This window comes from Patella vulgata, chromosome 9 (assembly GCF_932274485.2).
Source record: "Patella vulgata chromosome 9, xgPatVulg1.2, whole genome shotgun sequence".
Classification (NCBI taxonomy): domain Eukaryota; kingdom Metazoa; phylum Mollusca; class Gastropoda; family Patellidae; genus Patella; species Patella vulgata.
Window position 1 is genome coordinate 2,205,876 of NC_065887.2, and position 16,810 is coordinate 2,222,685.

Below are 16,810 nucleotides of genomic sequence, written 5' to 3' on the forward strand. Positions count from 1 at the left end.
AGTACAAATAAAAATTGATTTTTTTTACATACCGCCCGTATAGCAATGTCGTATATATGAAGACGTGTCAGATTTTCTAGAAATATTTATATTACTTGAAATGTGAAGATTATTAGCCGTACACGAATTATAACACGGACAATGTAAAAACCCCAGTAAGCAGTAATAAACAACATCTTATAACCAACAAAATATCAATAATGATGGAGAATATTATTACACACACAGATACACACACACACACACATATACATTCTATTATATACACTATAACTATATAATAAACATGTATAAAATATATATAACCATTCTATTATACACCATAACTATATATTAAACATGTATAAAATATATATAACCATTCTATTATATACACTATAACTATATAATAAACATGTATAAAATATATATAACCATTCTATTATACACCATAACTATATATTAAACATGTATAAAATATAACAATTGTTAGGAAAACAGTTATTATGAACCATTTTAACACTATAATAACATAAACAAGATTTTTCAAAAAGAATATAACACTTATAAGCAACATTGTTATAACTATACGATAAACATTTACAATTATTATAGACAATATTATTAATAACAAAAAAAACAATGTTTTAACGACACAATAAACAACAATAAAATAAAGTACGAACAATCCAAACCGTTAGACAAAATTCTAAGTCCTAAAAAAACGGTATCGGCAAAATAGTGTAACGACACAATAAACAACAATGTTTTAACTATGCAAGAAACAATGTTTTAACTATGTAATAAACAATGTTTTAACTATGCAATATTTAATAAACAACAATGTTTTAACAACACAATAAACAATATATAATAAACGACAGTATTACATGTATCAATAATACACAGTTTTATTACAGGTTACAACAATATCATAAAAATCATAATTATAAAACTAACAATTACAAATAAATTTATTTATTAAAAAACACTTTCTTATAACACATATACAAATAAAATAATTTTTAAAAAATGCACCGAACTATTAAATAATATAAGAATTATATTTTAAATAGTGTTATTACAGAATGAAATAATGTAAATTTGTAAAAAAAAACTATTTACAAACTATGAGGTAATGTTAAAACAGAATTAGTCGAGGTAAATATAAGGTTTTTATTTAGGGTCGGTAATATAGACCCCGTCTTTTCCTCAATGCTTTTCTAAGAATAAAATATTGTTTATTAAAATGGTCATCAATGAATATAATGTATACAATAAATCCGGGCAAGGCCAATCCACAAAGGAAAGGAAAATTCGAGTAAATATTAAATGGACGTCCTACATGGGTAATCTGTAAAAATAATAATCCCCAATAGTGACGTAGGATCCGGTATCTATGGAAATAGGAAGCATACTCTGCCCAGCCGTCACAGCTATAAAACATATGTTAAGCTTAGTATATCATCCCCACCCCCACCCACCCGCCCACAAAAAATGAATAAAATAAAATTCGATGACAGTAGTCACTAGGATATAAAATTTATAAAGTTTAAAATCTGTGTCGTCTTTGGTTTCCCGTTGTCAGTGGCGCAGAGGTCCGAGGTCCCGTGTACACATTGCGTGCTCGTAAATGATCCCTTGGCAGGTGGAATTCGATATAAGAGTAAGTCGTAGCGCCGCTGTAATGGCAAAATGTCCCTCTTCATTAGCCCAATCGTTGCAGAAAAGTAGAACGTTAAACCTCATTTCATTTCATTTCTTGTGTCTCTTAAGGATATGCGTACTCTATCTTGGTTGCTGTATTTAATGCTATTTGGCGGCTTTAACGACCAACTGAATATAACCCGTAACGATACACGAACTAGAACGCACTCTGTAAAACCAATTCGTTTTAATGCATTATTTCTGTTAATTATGTTAACAAAGTTTAAATTGAAACCAAATTCCTTGATCATAAAACGAAACACTATTTCCTTTCAAGATGGCTGAGTAGAAAGAAATGAAAGAGGGATTATTTTTTGCTAATAACAAATTGCTCATTTATAATGAGGCGAACTAAACAACAGTTCAACTCGAATCCCCTCTCTCTCTTTCCTTCTCTCACAAGACATTTTCAGCTTATATCACATCGCGCTATAAATAACAACTCATCTCTTGACTGGAGAAAAATGGGGCGACACGAAGATTTACTAAGATTTAAACAGAAGGGGTTTTAGCAGCTTTAATTAATGTGAACCGACACAGATGTAAAGAGGAATTGTTTAAATCAATTTGAAGTTTATTCATGATGTCGTCCAACCCGGGTATTTTATTGTCAAACGGTTTAATTGATCAGGCGAACACTAGCCGTATACCCATTAACTTCACCTGTCTCTGCCGAACTATTTGCATGTAACTAATACCGACAACCTATCATTATCTTCACCTAGCGGCAGGATGCCATCTTTCCCAGTTAAAACCCCGTCACAGCAAGAGATAGATAGACTCGTACAACTATGGGCAAATTAAACCGCCAAAACGCGCGTGTCATTATGGTAAGAAATAGTCGCGCACACTATGGTCAAATTAAGGCTCCTTAAAGCGCGTGTCACCATGGCGAGAAAAGCTCTCGTTCTCGTGCTGAGGGAGGTACGTTAATTATACGTTACGTCCAAATTCAAGCCAGCTGCAACTCGCATGTTTTATGGGGTTTCTTCAGCCCCGACTTTTTCATTAAAATTAACACCTTGGTTAGTTTAAAAGCTGACAGGATAATTTAGCCATCCACAAACCCCCTCGTCATATGGCCTCTGTTTTCAATAAATTAGTAAATCATAGCTCAGGAGAGGGTTTGTTTCTTGTTTAAGAAAGAAGGAAGAAGCAGGTTTCTAATAGATTGCCTTTTAACTCATTTATCAGCAAGTCTTGTGAGTTACCCACCCTTTTACCACTCTTCTCAATTAAAAGGCGAACAAGGTCAACAAAGTCAATGACGCCGCTTCCTGATTACATGTGCAGTTAATTTTAAAACACTCTCCCTCTTAATGAAGTACACGGATACATGTTGTGACTATTTAAATGAACGTTATTTTGTTCGAGAGAAGTTGGCATATTGCGAAAAAAAGAACAGAATCAGCGGGTGGACAGCCATTACGCGATTTCGACAGTTTAGTATCAGTAATTGAAATTTGCTGATGAATTTTGGGGGGAGGGAGGAGAAAAATTGAAGAGGAAGGCAAAATATTCCCTGGCTTTCCGGTTTGAATAAAACAAGTCTTTTTTTCTTCATTTAAAACTAAATAGCGTTTAAATTTGACAACATGATGTTGACGTGTGTGTAAAATGTTCTATTAAATTAAAATGTTCAGAATTATTATTGATGCGTTCAGCTTTTTAACGCCAATACCAACATCTTCATTAGTCCACAGTTGGTGCAAGTGCAGAAAAATAGGACGTTTTACTATTTCATTTGGATGCTGAAAGTAGGACGTTCTATTTCATTTCAGGACGTTAAACCCTATTTCATTTGGATGCTGAAAATAGGAGGAATGGTTAGCGCGTGTGCGCTGTATCATAAGGTCTGTCATTGGGTTAACTGGCATGGTTTCGATACCCCGTTTGTACGTGACAAGGAGTAGGGTCCCCTGTTCAACCTCTTGGGGTTTCCTTCCACTGCTAAAGACCCTTACGCGCAAGCGAATTATTGAAATAAAATTGAACCATGTGTTAGTCCCGAAATGGCCTAGTTTGTGTCGAGTGGGCGTTAAATCCCATTTCTCTCTCTCCTTCTCTCTCCAACGTAGTGAATACTATATTATCCGTGACATTGTCATGATTGAATTAGAGATAAAATCTCCACCAATATGTCTGTCGTGAATCTATAGACAGTTTACTTCTCTCTGGTGTATTGAATGATATTTGAGAAATGTGTAAATAATAACAGCTTTGATAATATTGATATGATATGGTGTTAAACCTACCGGGGAATATCCCACTAGAACCTATTATTACCATTAACGATGGGCGTTGTCGTTCAACCTAGGGGTTGTAGGGGGTGGAAGGAGAGTCCTGGAGGATTGATGAAGGATGTTGGAGGTGCGGGAACAAGCCGCGGGGAGTTAGAGTGTACCTGTAAATCGTCAGGGAAGAAAGTATATTATTAATTCACAGTCCTCTGTTATTATCTATACCTGAGTGATGTTTATTGAAAGCGGATGTGAAAATATTCTTCCGGTCTCGAGTTCAAGTAAGGACATTTAGGGGCTGTCTCGTGTGACACGGGACTTATGGGAAAACATTGAAGTTTGATCACTGAACTTGAGTTTTACGTACCGGTAGCTAATAAACGATGGTGCTTTTTAAGATGTTTCCTGCAATACTTGAAGCGCCATTGACAAAAAAGCACTTGCCGGTGAATAGTAGGATCGCTCCTGGTTGTTAAAACAATACTTGTCGATTTTAATACATCTTATAGTAGTCATGCCCAGATTAAGATTGTTTATCTAATTCGAGACGAATTTGCCGAGCCATTGCTAAGTCGTACACATTTTTACAAGAAAAGTTTTATAAAGGGTTATATTTTAGTTCCAATAAGGCGAACAATTTTGAGTAAATTCTGGAGTCTGAGAATGTTTTGTGAAACCGGTGCCGGGGCCGTAACCGGCTCGGGAATCATGAGCATTCGATTAACCAGATTTCACCTTCGTTGCGATTTGTTAAACCCACGTGAGAGAGAGAGAGAGAGAGAGAGAGAGAGAGAAATGGGGTTAAACGTCCACTCGACACAAACTAGGTCATTTCGGGACTAACATATGGTTTAATTTTATTTCAATAATTCGCTTGCGCGTAGGGGTCTTTAGCAGTGGGAGGAAACCGGAGGACCCGGAGAAAACCCACGAGGTTTGGACACGCGCGTGCTAACCATTCGGCCATCCAATACCCCACCAACGTGAGTGGTTCAAAATTTGAATTTATGTAAAATAGCTTCAATCGTCTTTCTAGTGGTTAGCACGTGCGCGCTGTATCATTAAGTCTGTCATTGAGTCAACTGGCGTTGTTTCGAATCCCCGGTTGTACGTGACAAGGAGTAGGGTCGCCTGTCCAACCTCGTGGGTTTTCTCCGGGTCCTCCGGTTTCCTCCCACTGCTAAAGACCCCTACGCGCAAGCGAATTATAGAAATAAAATTGAACCGTATGTTAGTCCCGAAATGACCTAGTTTGTGTCGAGTGGACGTTAAACCCCATTTCTCTCTCTCACTCTCAATCGTCTTTCTAGATTTCCGTCTTCAGTCGTCCAGTAGGACGTAAAACGCCATTTCATTTTATTTTTTCTAGATGAAATGACCGACGTTTTGTGAAACAGTCTTCATTATCTGGAAAACGTTGACGATTATAACAAATAACCTACTACAAACTATTTTCATTGCTGTTGGTGTTTAGTGAGAGCACAGTCATACACATTGGCGTGTACGTAAAAGATCCCTTGGCAGTTGGAATTCGATATAAGAGTAGGCCGTAGCGCCGCTGCCCGGGCAAAATTTCCCTCATAGCACACTGTATGGTGTATGCCCGTCTTCAATTAGCCCAGGTTAGGTGTAGAAGAGTAGGACGTTAAACCCCATTTCATTTCATTTCAGTTAAACATACGATAAGGGTGTGTAGGCCTAATGCCCCCGTCAGATCGGGTTGGCGTACTTACTGCGCTACTGCGGCCGTACGGCGACTAGAAAATGCACACGGTCGCCGGCAAACGTGAACACAAAGCAAGAAAATGTCCCAAAAATTACAACCTTGAAAGTTCAAAACCAACGCCGTAACTCGGCGATCATTGGCGACTATGGAGACCACAGCACGATATTTGGCGTTTCCACCACGCTTATGGCGATCTTGACGCGCTCTGAGACCATTTTCCGTCGCCGTAGCAGCGCATTAAGGACGCCACCCAGGTCTGACGGGGATATAACTGATTAGATTTAGACACACCGCGTTTTGAAACAAATAAAAGCAATTATCAGATAAACAAGTATCCCAAAACAACAGGGTGTTTTTCACTTTAATTTGAGAGTTTTGAGCGAGGTCACGCGACAAAGGTGGGAAAGGATTCGTTTTCTATGCAATTACGTTTTTCCATAGAATTACCTCGACAGTCTGAAAGATCAGTGGCAACAAGTCTATGCTCGTTAGGCCACGCAGGCCTATTTGGATACGGGAAGATTCATAAAATCAAAAGATAGCTGTAAATCAGTAGCATCAACTCTGCTGCATATTCTCATGGTAGGCCCTAGTCTATGCAGGCCTATTATTAGGACACAGAAATATTATAAATATTCATAAAAGCCAATTTAGATAATGTCGATGGGCTGAAAAAGTGTTTTTCAATTCATGAAGCGACCCATGCTGATCATTACCACATTATCCCCAGTTTAAAAACTACAACCCCACGTAACACTGTCGCTATTGATATAAACCAACATAAATTAAACTAAATATTGCTTCTAATACAACAGTTTCATGTTGCTCGCGGCCATTTATATTGTCCCATGGCAACAGGGGGCATTACTCAGCCCACCATGACATCATATTGTTCACGTTTCTTAGGCTGTGACATACGAGTTGTATGGCAGTCACGAGCTGTAAGTTTCTAATACACGTATAATATATAATTTAACAGAATTGTGATTTTTACGAGATTACCTCTCCTTCGAGTATTCGACCGGAAATCGCTTAGCATGTAAGACTACCACATAAAGAATTAAAATCGTATTTAACTGTCGAAATTCAGAAGTGTGTAAAATTTACAAATATGCTTTCTGAATGCATGTTGTCATTTTGCTGAAAGGATTAAAACCATAAATAATACTGATAATCTTTTTTCAAGTTGTTTTTGTCGCCTTTATGACTCAAAAAATATTTAGAACATTTTGTGGGTGGTTATTTCTGTAGAGGGGTCGAGTGGCTTTAAGACTACGATGAATGAAACAACTTGGGTGATTAAGAAAAAATTTAAAATTTATGACAAATGTATTCTTGAGGTTAACCACCACAAGTCGGTATTTAGCCTTCTGACATTCTTAAAGATCAGATGCACTTGTAACGTCCACTCGATACAAATTAGGTAATTTCGGGACTAACATATGTTGCAATTTAATTCCATATATGGGATGTGCGTAGGGGTTTAGAAGTGGGAAAAGACGACACCATTTGACTCAAGAGAAAGAGAGAGAAGAAACAGGGTTTAACGTCCACAAGACTCAAACTAGGTCATTTCGGGACTAACACATGGTTCAATTTTATTTCAGTAATGTGCTTGCGCGTAGGGGTCTTTAGCATTGGGGGGGGGGGGAATCGGAGGACCCGGAGAAAACACACGAGGTTAGACATTTGACTCAAAGACAGACCTTATTATTTAAAGCCAACACTTTATACAACTCGACACATCCAGGCCTATCGAAAGAGTTTACCCAACATGTTCAATTCACCATATCTTCTTTGTAAAGGCTGAACGGAATGGAACCATTTTTACTGATTTTACAATAATGTAACTTGCAAGAAATGAAATGAAATGGGGTTTAACATCCTACTGTCCTGCTCCGACTGGGCTAATGAAGACGGGCATACGCCATACAGTGTGCTATGGGGGATATTTTGCCCGGACAGCGGCGCTACGGCCTACTCTTATATCGAATTCCAACTGCCACGGGATCTTTAACGTATACGCCAATGTGTACACTGGGGTTTTCGTCCCATCTGAACGACTATACGTTGTCCTATTCCAGACCCTCCGTCCTGCATCACTGACAAGGAGGAACCACGCCGGAAAATCCCGATGTACTTTCTCGGCCAACACCGGAATCGAACACGTGACCTCCAGGATAGTGAGCCAACATCTGAGCTACCGTGGCTCCCGTATTTTGCAAGAAATTCAAAACCCTCAAATGATAATCACCAGTATAATTATTGAAAAATTCACGCATGTTACGCGGAATAAGATTACGATATTTGTGAACAGATTTGATCTCAGATTTTACATGAAATTGATTTCATACCTGTCCCCGAGTTCACAAAGTATTCTCAAACTTAAGAATTAACTCAAAATGATTTGCCTTATTTCAACTAAAATATAGGCCTTTATAAAACTTTTGTTGTTTTAATGTATCAAATACACCAATAAGAAACTATGTGAAAAGTTTTGTGTTTCTGGATCAAATATATTTCTCATAAACAGTGATTGAAAAATAAGTAAATTCTTAACTTAAGCCTGAGAATGCTTTGTGAACTCGGGGCCTCATGTATAGTCGAATCCAACATGTACAAAGAAAGACCGTGCCTCGTAAAGAACTCCAGTAAATTGCATGCAGTTTAAAACTTCTCCACTTGAAATTGGCGGGTTTTTTTTAAACAGTAAGAATTTCCAACACAATAAATATAAATGTTCTAACGTGTAACTATCTACAGTAAAAGTTTCTATACTTTATAGTAAAAGTTTCCCACACTAACTAATATGTAGATTTTATATAGTAAACGTTCCCCACACTAACTAATATGTAGATTTTATATAGTAAACGTGTCCCACACTAACTAATATGTAGATTTTATATAGTAAACGTTTCCCACACTAACTAATTTGTAGATTTTATACAGTAAACGTTTCCCACACTAACTAATATGTAGATTTTATATAGTAAACGTTTCTAATACCAACTAATATGTAGATTTTATATAGCAAAAGTTTCCCACACTAACTAATATGTAGATTTTATATAGTAAAAGTTTCCCACACTAATTAATATGTAGATTTCCTGAAGTTAAATCCCCCCCCCCCTCCAAAAAAAAAATAAATAAAAATGGAAAAGTGTGACTGGTATAATAAATTTCGGAACTCTCATTTTCTGAATAACTAAACAACATTTATTTTTGTAAAATTATACTGTCATTTCCCAGGCGAACCCAATGCACAAGATGTGAAATATCTGCTCTATGACATTCCAATATGACCAGGGACATCTTAGATAATAAATAATTGCCAATCGATGATATTTGATTGCTCGGAGAGAAATACAATGTCATTTTAAGTTGTTCACGGTCTCCTACCGCGAGAAATTTAAACTATCTAAACAGATCTTCGTTTTGAAATGACGAAAACAAATCTATACCAGAACGAGGTCATGGTGCCTTAATTACCCCGTGTCATAGGTAATTAGGGTCCGGACTATTCACGTTACCCGAAACCCGCTGGACGGCATGTTCACAATATAAAGTATTTCAACTCAAGGGGTAATTTCAACAGGTGCCCGCTGTGACGTCGACAGGTAATGTCCAGTCATGATTATCTAGTGGAGCTCTTCACGGAAGAGACACAAAACATGTATAATTTTAAAATGGACGGCATGCTGTGAAGAAGAAGTGACCATTACACTTGGTAACGGTTGTCATGGATGACTGGCGCAGCAGTGGTTGTAACAGCTAAAATTTAAATAAACAAATAAACCTGATTTAAAAACAAGTTTTTCAACGATCATATTTGATTTATTTTGGATATTTTGCTATTTCAAAATGTCAAAATTCAATTACATACGCTGACCCGTTCGGTTTTTTTTCTGGAATTTTAAAAAAAGGTTTTAACATTTTGTTTCAAAGCAAGAACATTATGGAGCAGCTTAATGTCTGTTAATTATTAAGGCATATTTGGTGAAAGACAGAATTATACTTTTGGTGAAAAAAGCCGCTATTTGGTGAATGTTAAAAAAGATAAATTAGAAACAATATTTTGGTGCAATGTCAAATTTGTTTATTTAGTAAAAAATAACCCAATCATATTTAGTAAACGAAACAGCATATTTAACTGGTGAACGTATAAAAAACTTTTACGAAACAGCATATTTAATATGTGTTAAAATCCGATAATTAAAAAACACCCTATTTTGTAAAAGAAACAGCCTGTTTGATCAGCATATTTAGTTAATTTGGGCAAATGTTTAAAATCAACAACAGTTAAAATAAGAAAGCGTCTATTTGTTGGCTGTTGGTGGTACACGTGATGACGTCATGTGGTCATGTGATTAATCATGGAAGATGTCAGGTAGTATTATTGGAGATTTGATCGGACAGATGGGGTGAAGATTGGATCTGGTGTAATCTTATCATCGTGTTACACGGATTTTAAACCATGTTTGATAGTTTATCGCGCTCGTCAATCTGACTTGTCATTCATACCACCGCCATTGTTGTTACATTATACCCGGCTTCACTCGGTACCCAGTTTGACTTGCCAGTCATATCATCTCTATTGTTACTTTATATTTAACAGGCGATATAAGCTGCCCACCCGCCTTTTAACCGGCTTCACTCGGTACCCAGTTTGACTTGTCGTTCATACCATCTACATTGTTACTTTATATTTAATAGGCAATAAAAACTGCCCACCCGCATTATACCCGGTTTCACTCGGTACCCAGTTTGACTTGTCATCCATACCATTTCTGTTGTTACATTATATTTTACAACCGATATAAACTATTCCGACACCGTATAGGTACTTAGTTTGATTTGTCGTTCATACCATCGCCATTATTACATTATATTTCACAGACGATATACGCTGCTCCATACAGCCCTTTTATAACCGGCTCCACTCAGTGCCTAGTTTGACTTAACCAGTAGCCAATATAACCGGCTTCCCTCGGTACCTAGTTTGGACTTTTTAATATAACTCTTTTACCGAAGCAAAGCGGATACAAAGTCAAACCGCGACACCAGGGACATTTTGAACGAAATAATCATCGGTTCGATTCAAAGTCTGCACGGCCCCTTACATGGAACGAAAAACCCGTGTCCACAATAATGTGCACGTAAAGGAACCATTTGCTGAATTCGAAGAAGTGTAGCCGGAATGCCGCTGGGGAAAGGGGTGACGGAAAGAAAAAGAGGTATGGCGCTGTCTCAATATACCTAATTATCAACAGTCTAGTGCGGACCACAGTGATTCACTGAGTAATCCGTTGGTTCACAAACCAGGGGGATATGGGTTCGATCTTGGTGTTGCCCGGGATTTTCAAGCGTTGTGTACGTTGGCGTGCACGTAAAAGCAACTTTTTAACAGTTAGAATTCAATTGCTGTCCGGGATAAATTGTCCCCATAGCACACTGCATGGCGCCTGTGCGTCTTTATTATCCCGGTCGAGACAGAAAAGTAGGACGTTAAACCCTGTTTCATTTCAAAACCCATTACCAAGTCGGAAGCCACGGTGGCTAAGTGGCTAATCTGGAGGTCGCGTGTTCGATCCCTGCATTGGCCGAGGAGAAAGTTCATCGGCATTTTCCGACGTTGTTTCCCCTTGTCAGTGAGGCAGGGCGGAGGACAAGGAAAACTGTCTAGTCGTTCGGATGGGACGAAAAACCGAGGCAAAAGATCCCTTGGCAGTTGGAATTCAAAATAAAAGTAGACCATAGTGCCGCTGTCCGGGCAAAATGTCCCTCATAGTACATTGTATGGCGTATGCCCGTCTTCATTAACTCAAGTCGGAGCAGAACAGTAGGACGTTAAACTCCATTTCATTTCGTTTCTATTACCAAGTCACGTGATATGGAGTAGTAGTAGTACTAGTTGATGTTGATGAGATTAGAACCCCAACACGTGAGATGGGGAGATAAACCATTTACCATTTTATTGTTACACACTGTTTAATTCCTTTAATTAAATCGCTCCACGAGATACTACCAACTGATATCACCATTGACGACCCTTAATTCCTCTCTAAATCGCTTTTAATGATAGGGGGAGCGATAAAACCGCTTTCACAAGAATGACGATAAGCTTAGCCCCTATAGTCCTAATGAGATAAGAAATGAATGGTCATTTAACTTTCACTGAATTAAGTGAATTAACTTGAGCCCGATTTCTACTAGGATAAGTACAAACTTGTCAGCAGTAAATATTCGCTTAGACGCTACTATTACCGGAAGGGATGACATCCGGGCGAGTTAATTATGTAAATTGATTTCTTAAACAATTTTTTAAATAATAAAGAATAAAATGGTGTTTGAAGTATATCTGGATAAAAAATATTTCCTATTTAGTGTAAATGGGTATATAAAATAGTACATAGAATGATTAAACAACGCATGTGCTATCGACGCCATATGACGTGACGTCACACGTAGACCAATATTGCACATGAACTTAAAGGTTAGTCATCTTGTACAGGATAAAAAGAAGGATTTCGCATTACGGCTGTGAATAAAGTAGAATAAAGTAAAAATTGAGTGATATGGCTAGGTCGAACTCAAAGTTTATTATTCGAATATAGTTATTGTTACATTGAATAACATTGTATGTCGATCGAATGACATTTAATTGAATTGTTTTACAAACATCGGTAGCCCATGGCCCATAGACCTATTCTTTTTTGAATGTTTCTGCTCGGGTGGGGTTTAACGGGGGAGGGGGCGTTGGTTCACTACCCAGGAGCTCAAGAATGTTCCTGGGGATTTTTCAGCGTGGCGTCGTCTTGTCAGTGGTTCGGACAGAGTGTGTGTGAAAGAGCCCTTGACGGCTAGAATTCGATGAAGAGCAGACCGCGTCGCCAACATTTTGCCCGTCTTCATTAGCTCCGTTGAAGCAGATAAAGGAAATAACACACATTCACGGTAGTTGTGGCGGTGGTGTGACCTGTCTGGCAATAGTGGACAAAGGGAGACAACTGCTATAAATAACCCCGTTGTTTGTACTTTTCTTGATATTTTTACAGATCCAATATTCTTGTCAATTATCTGGTCTGTTGATTTTGTTCAGTACATATTACACTCTAATCATATCTTCATGTTTTAGAGTATATAAGGCCCCTATCCACGAATTTGATTTCCTGTTTTTCTGAACACCTGTAAAAAATGACCTTATTTCTTCGGGAAAAAAAAATTGTACTGTATATACCAAAAGTACTTCGAAAACATCCTTCACGTGATTCACGTGGACATTTTGTTTATCAAGGCCCCAGAAGAACAAGAAATCAAAATGGAGTGACTTATAAAATATGAATCATATCGAATCATTCTCATGGGCTAGATCTATTTTTTAAGACCAACTCAATTTTTGTCAAGATCGCTGAGATGTAAATAAGGTTAGGGCACGTGATTGTTGGCGAGATTGTAGATTAGGGTTAGGGTAAGCGTTAGGGCTAGGATTGGGATTAGCGCTAACCACAAATTATAAGCATGGCGGTTCACGTTTAGAAATGCGACGCTATCTTTGTTTTTCTTTGGAATATTTTGTTCGGAGCGATTAAAATCACCGTATCGTAAATAGTTCAATTAACGATACATTATGTCAGAGTTTGAAAAAGAGCTGACCGTGCTTAATATAATAGTTCAAAAATAAATAATGAAAAATGAATATATTGACAATTTCATTCAAATTACTTTATTCTGGGTGAAGTTATCACTGTTTGAAGATGTAGCGCATGTCGTCTATTATCGTAGCAACGGTATTTGACAACCGATTAACCATTTTATGGTTTTAACCAAAATTTTTAAATCTATTGGACATTCTAATCCATTTAAATATCGGCCATACAATGTCCAAGAGAGCTGATTGTAGGTTTGTCATGTTTCAAAAATAGTTTTTATTTTATGATCAGTAGTGGAATACCGCGTTTTATCAGTGAAATAAAAGTGTTATTCCACTGGCTAAAGTAGTCCATGTTGTTTTTACCTAAAATGATTGTAAAATCATAAAATAAATAGAACATTTGTCATTTTGTCGTGGATAACATATTTTATTTCATCTCTAAGCAAGAAAATATAAGTTTAATTGCTTCTCGATGAAATAAAATATGTTATTCACTCTAAAACGACATATATCCTCTATATATAACATTTGAAACCAAAAATAAAAACCTGTAATACGCAGATTTAGCTCTTACATAATGCATTAAGTATTTTTGAATCAATAGATTTATAAAGCAGTATAATTAGAGCATCAGTAGATATACGATGGCGGGGAAAGAATAGATGAAAAATCCATCCAGAGTCCAAGAGTAACTATATCCTCTTATGTATTTAAAGCGAGAATTTCATATTTTCTAAGAAAGTCAAAACATAATTATTTCTATGGCTTTTGCTCAATAGGTTATCAACTCACTATTATACGATAATGGGCATTATTTCCCATCCTAAAAAATCATTGACACGGGAAATAATAACACAATTACCTCCCTTGTTTTCCTATTACCTCCATGGAATAGCTATGTTCAAACGTTTGAATTTGAAGCTGAAAATGATATTTTTGCCAATTTCTCAGCTGGCAATAGTGAATTATAGGATTATTCTTTAATAAGGTAGGACTGTTTATGGATACCATCTATTTTAAGGCTTTATTTTAATAAATTTTAAAAATATAACTTAAAAATATGAAATTGTTGCTTTAATAGAATTAAAATTTATTATCAGTGAAAGGAAATGATGTTTATCTTGTGTCTGCGTAACATCCGGTCTCCAGATGTTCTCTAGTCCAAACAATCATCTCCACACATGGCGAAACAGCAAGTCAGAAAACCTGGGTTAGCCACGCTGCCTCCAATTCTAGGGGGATACATACCCCCTCCCATTCCTGGATTCATACCACCTCCAACTCCCATTCCAGGATTCATACCACCTCCAACTCCCATTCCGGGATTCATACCACCTCCAACCGAGCCACCTAAAATGACAAGTAAAATATTTATCGCCTTGAATAGAGTTATCGCCCTTTACATAAATGAAACGGGGTTTAACTTCCCCTCCATTTCTGCACCAACCGGACTAACGAAAACAAGCATACTTTATTCAGTGTGCTATAAGAACAATTTTATCCGGACAGCGGCGCTACGGTCTACAGATAATGTTACGCACACTACATACGCGAGATCCCATTATTCGTCTCATCCGAACGGCTAGACGCAATTCCTTGCCAGACCACCGCCCACCACTGTCAGAGGAGAACCACAACCGGAAAACCCCGAGGAACTTCTTCAGCCCACACAGAAATTGAACCCGTGACTTTATTAGCGAGTCAGCATTATCAGATCACACGATATGTTTTTGGTCTGGCAGCGCAATGTGTTACTGCAGTAGCATCTTAGAAAACTAGGCAACCACATGTTTACAAAACTGAACACTATTTTATCAAATTCCAACTGTCAAGGGTCCTTTTCCTGCACACCCAACTGTCAAGGGTCCTTTTCCTGCACACCCAACGTGTACACTGGACCTCGGGTTTCCGTCTCATCCGAACGATTAAACACTGGCATTGTCGGGCCCTCCATCCTGCACCACTGAAAACGGAACGTTAAATCGAGTAAATCTATTATCTTACCATTGTTACAGAGCAACATGGCTGTCATTCTACATCCATCTCGTCCTGCAAGAAATAATAAAATAGTTGAAATAGGGTTTAAAGAGCCTTTATGTAAGGTTTAGACAAATTAAATTATGACTGTTTGAAGTTTTGTCAAGAAATAGCCCAAATTGTCCACGACGGCCGTCGTCTAGTAACAGTTTTTATTCGCGATTGTCAAGTATTATTGTCACGACACTAAACAAAGTCTCAATTTTCAGTCCTATCGGCATTCTCCGTAAGTGCCGACCATATTCGTGTTAACTCAGATTTGGTGGGCATTAATTATTCCACTCAATATCTAAGCTTTCTACTAATGGCCCAGAGACTTGGTTATGGTCTTGGCAAGTAAATAAATCCATAAATGATATTTTATTTCAATAATTCCCTTGCACGTAGGGGTCTTTAGCAGTTGGAGGAAACCGGAGGACCCGGAGAAAACCCACGAGGTTGGACAGGCGACCCTACTCCCTGTCACGTATATACAACCGGGGAATCGAAACCACGCCAGTTGACTCAATGACAGACCGTACGATATAACGGGACTTTTGATTTTCGTACCACCTGAACGACTAGACAGCTGTCCTTGTCAGTCCCTCTGTCCTGCACCACTGACAAAGGGAAAACACGTCGGAATAAATCCGGATGAACTTTCTCGGCCAGCGTCTTACCAACTTAGACACCCTTGCTCCCGCCCAAGGAAGTGATGACTAATCTATTGGTTAGCAACTAGAACAACTGTGGCTTCCCCGAACCGAACACAGATTAGCGTTATAAAATCCTCCACAGAAAGCACGGGTCGTGGGTCGTCTAACGTTTCCTTCCACTTAACGGGGATCGAACTCATGGCGGCACCCAATCGCCTCGCAATTGTCGGTCCAACGCTCTACCACAGAGCTATCGCTATGGGAAGCGAATAAATGTTAGGGTTAGTTACAACGATTATCAAATACAGTTTATACAGAGATATTTACTTACTGTTTCTGTGTAAAGGGGTGGAGGAAACCAACATACAACACGTCAGCACCAACACCACCACTAGAACCTGTATATACGATTTCATGTTGATGTATAACGTATTAATATATACAGAAATCAACATTCCGCTTCGTTTTATACTATTTTAACTGATCAGTTGTCATAGTAACCAACAGATATTATTGTGATAATTTAAATAATCTAACTGATTGACTGTCAACATACCTATCTGATGTACCAAATGACGCCTTTTGTGTTAACAATTTAGTTTTATATCATATCGTTTGGTGTAGTAAACAGATGCTTGTCTAGTTTGCTGTAACACGCTGTGCTGCCATATCAAAACATCATTTGCAAAGCAGCTAATATACGACCGCAAATAAAGCATTTCGAATTGGGATTTGGGAAGGGGAGGGGGGGGGATATGCTGCAACCTCATAAACATGTTTTCAAAACAACCCTGAATGATAGACATGGTTTTGTCCACGCACTTTACCATCCACA